The sequence below is a fragment of the Polypterus senegalus genome, chromosome 5, assembly GCF_016835505.1.
Source record: "Polypterus senegalus isolate Bchr_013 chromosome 5, ASM1683550v1, whole genome shotgun sequence".
NCBI lineage: Eukaryota > Metazoa > Chordata > Cladistia > Polypteriformes > Polypteridae > Polypterus > Polypterus senegalus.
In genome coordinates this window covers 195,287,941-195,292,467 of record NC_053158.1, presented here as the reverse complement: position 1 = coordinate 195,292,467, position 4,527 = coordinate 195,287,941, and positions in this window count along the sequence as shown.

Below are 4,527 nucleotides of genomic sequence, written 5' to 3'. Positions count from 1 at the left end.
TCAGTGACCCTGAGCTCGAGGTGCTGGATCAGTTGGCATTTCCTGCAGATGCAGCCTTCGTAGAAGACTTGCTCCTCCAAGTCGTCATCTAAAAAAGTAGAAAAGTAAATAATATGTATAGATATGTATGTGCGTGTGTGTGCATATATATATATATGTGTATATATATGTGTGTGTATATATACTGTATATATATGTGTATATATATACTCAGCAAAAAAAGAAACGTCCTCTGACTTTCAACTGTTTTTACTTTCAGTAAACTTAATGTGTTAATATTTGTATGAACACTAAAAGAGTCAACACCATAAGACATAAACTAAAAATGTTTCACAATGTGTCCCTGAATGAAGGGAGGCTCAAAATCAAAAGTACCAGTCAGTATCTGGTGTGGCCACCAGCTGCTTGAAGTACTGCAGTGCATCTCCTCCTCATGGACTGGACCAAATTTGTCAGTTCTTGCTGTGAGATGTTACCCCACTCTTCCACCAAGGCACCTGCAAGTTCCTGGACATTTCTGGGGGGAATGGCCCTAGCCCTCACCCTGCGATCCAACAGGTCCCAGACGTGCTCAATGGGATTGAGATCTGGGCTCTTCCACTGCGAGGATGATCAGCTGTCCTTCCTGTCTCCCTGTAGCACTGTCTTAGGCGTCTCACAGTGCGGACATGGCAATTTATTGCCCTAGCCACATTAGCAGTCCTCATGCCTCCCTGCAGCATGCCTAATGCACGTTCACGCAGATGAGCAGGGACCCTGGGCATCTTTCTTTGGGTGTTTTTCACAGTCAGTAGACAAGTCTCTTTAGTGTCCTGCGTTTTAGAACTGTGACCTTAAATGCCTACTTTCTGTAAGCTGTTAAGGTCTTAACGACCATTCCACAGGTGCATGTTAATTAATTGATTATGGTTAATTGAACATGCATGGAAAACATTGTTTAAACCCTTTACAATGAAGATCTGTAAAGTTATTTAGATTTTTAAAACATTGTTGAAATACACAGTCCTGAAAAGGGACGTTTCTTTTTTTGCTGAGTATATATGTATGTATGTGTATGTATGTATGTATATATATGTATGTATGTCTGTATATATATGTATATGTATATATGCATGTATATATAATATATATAAAAATGTATATGTGTATACATGTATGTATATATATATATATATATATATATATATAGTGAGAAGTCAAGCAAAATGACACCTTTTATTGGCTAACTAAAAAGATTACAATATGCAAGCCTTAAATCTTGAATTTTTCTGTGTATATCTTGCATCCTTTAAACACACTACCATCTGCTGTGTCTCTCATAATATATATAGATGTATTTTTATATATTACATGGTTTCTCTGAGTTTATCATGCATTTCTTCATTCACACTACCACCCATTAAAGTCTTTTTACAGCATATATTTTAATATAGTTTTATATATTGCATGATTTTTCTGTTTTCATTTCTTCATTCATTCTACTTTTATATATATATATATTATATATATATATATATATATATATATATATATATATATATATATATATATATATATATATATATATATAATTACTGCTGTTATATGGCAGTCCACTTATTAAGATTACGTTTAGCTGAATTGCAAACTTGCCTTTCTGCGGCTTTTTTATGAGGACAGAGTTGCCCCAGTTTTAATGTCTGACTGGTTTTCTTCCTCACCTGGTCCTGTTCTCTGGCTTTGCCATTTAATGGTTCCTAGGTTCAAGGAAACTGCTTTCCAGTTGGCCACCCGTCACATAATATATACAGTAAATAACTGGTTATATTACAGGTTTTTTTAGATTGCAAATTTTTCAAATTATATTTTGTTTGTTACTGTTTATTTGCATCAATTAAAAAACTTACCCCCTTCCTGATGTTCTGGTTGTAAAAATTGCTGTCTCTGCGTGAGGTTCAGTGGTGAGATTTTTGAAAAAACAAAACCAGATAAATGAATCACCAAGAAAGGAAACTGTCACAATTATACCAGTGGCTGGAGGCCAATTAAACATGATTACATCACAATGTTGTTGGCTGTTTTTAAGGTATGTGGGATTACAAAACAAAGAAAGAAAAATTGATGATTAATGAGATTGTAGGAAGGAGTTGGGAAAACACCCATTTGATTTCCTACTTACTGTTATTTTCATTTTTATCTGAATGTGTGTATGAACTTGAAAGCTGCTTGCTTTTGCATATTTTCAGTGCTGTCTAAACTCCCAGATCAGGTAGAATAATGAAAAAGTAGAAAAATTGAAAATAATATATATATATATATATATATATATATATATATATATATATATATATATATATATATATATATATGGATTTCAAATATAGTCAGCCCTTAGCTGTCGACAGCTCCAGTAAATCACATAAACACAAGGCTGTAGCAACAATTTATTTTGTGTATCAAAATCACACAAGGATTGCCTCATTGGACTTTAACATGCCCTGTTTTTTTTGAGAGATCCCAGCCTTGACTCATTAAAAAGACAAGAACCCCCAAAAAAACCCTTGTCAGGAAGAAAACAAAGAAATCTTGGGAAAAGCAATTCAGAGAGAGTCCCCCATTCTGGTTGGTTTAATAATAATGGAACTGATAAGAAATCCACACTATCAACATATTGACACTTTGTCTCCTATGATTTGCCATTCTTCTAGTGAATTAGCCTCAGAGGTTTCCCATAGGATTATATTATCCATGATGGCTATCTACTGAGGTTTTTGGTCTCCTCTTCCTCAAAGCCAATGGACCGCGTTGTGTGGCTTTGCGTAGTTAGTGTGGCTTTGGTTACATTTTAATGCAGTTTTATGGATCTCCTTATTACCTTCTTTTTATCCAGATATACTGCACAGTCATGTGAAAAAGTAAGCACACGCCATGAAATGTTTTTTCTTTTTTAACATATGTGGACATAGCAAGGTGTGATCTTTATTTTAGGAATATCTTTAGCTGATGTAATTGAAAAAAAACAACAAAAATTGGACTTTTCGATAATTTATTCAACAGTGAACAGATGTGCCATTTCTGTCTGTGGGAAAAGGTTTGACCTCCCGTAACTGTGACAGCTGGTATTGCCCCCTCAAGTCAGTATATCCTAAAACTGTCTATCAATCTCTGACATAAGCAGGGAGAAAGCTTTTTTCCCATTTTATGCAGATTTGTTTCATCTGTGTGATGTCTAAGGGGTGTCTTACTTGTATAGCCTGTTTCAAATCCCCACAGCCACATTCCTGGACCATCTACTACCTACCTACATACCTCCTTTCTTTCTTTCTTTCTGTTTGCCAAACGGGTGTTCTGGTGCCATGGCCGAATAACTCCATCTTTGCCCTGTCTGCCCAGAGCATGTTGTTCCACAAGTCCTGGTCATTTCCTAGCTGTTCCTGGGCAAGCTTTAGTTTAAAACTGAAGGTTTCCTACTTTTACACGTTCCATTTACATCTTATTTGTGCATCCTGTTTCTAATGGTAGACTCATACACTTTGACACCAATAATGGCAATAGCTACCTGGAGGTCCCATGATGTAGTTCTTTGACTGAACAGACAGGATTCTTGACCAATGTATGAGGGAGAGAGGCAGAACTTTAATTCAAATCCACAGTATTATGACAATGTGCCTTTTTTAATGTTTTAGTGTTGAGTTTTCTGGAGGTATTAATTATATTGTAGCAAATGCACATGCTTTGTATGTGCTGAGCATAAGAATGAGTTTTGTGAGAATTTTGTTTTCTTTTTTCCATGGACGTTTTGAACATAATTTGCCATTAGGTCCCATTCAGTTTGAATCTTCATTATGTCCTTTCTCCATGAAAACATGAGATTAAATGTTTTTGTTGGCTGCCACTACAAAGTATGTTTGGTAAGTAACATAAAAAATATCATTTTTGGGTGGAGTATTCCTTGAAGTTCTCTGTATATTAATAATCTATCCAGTATATATAAAAGGAGAAAAAAGGCAATCAGAACTGGAAATATGCTGTGATCAGTACTACTAACGCATATATCCAGCATATTTAGTTCACCTCCCTTGGTGGAATGTTGTGCATGTAGTATTTACACTTGTCATTGCGTCCGCTAACTATTTTGGCTGTTCTCCCACATCTTTCTAGGTAGCTTGGCTCCTTTGTGAGTGGGGGGCACAGTAATGGACTAAAGCCTGGGCCAGGACAGTTTCTCTTGGAATAGGCTTTCCCTTATGATCCTGAGCCTGATTAAGTGGCTTTGGGAATATTTTTTTTATGTGTGATGATCGCATGTAATGCTAAAGGCACCTACTGCAATAGCCATGTCTGTTTGTCTGTCCATCTGCATGAAACAACTCTGCTCAAAGTGAATCTACATTTGGCACACTTTTTCTTCAAGGAAGTTTCTTGAGACAGTTCAATTTTTACTGTGATATCTGCATTTGAGAACTTGTCAGTCTTCATACAAATAAACATTTTGTGAAAATTAGATTACTGTTTCATTTTTACCACGAGGGTGGCTACCTTAACTTG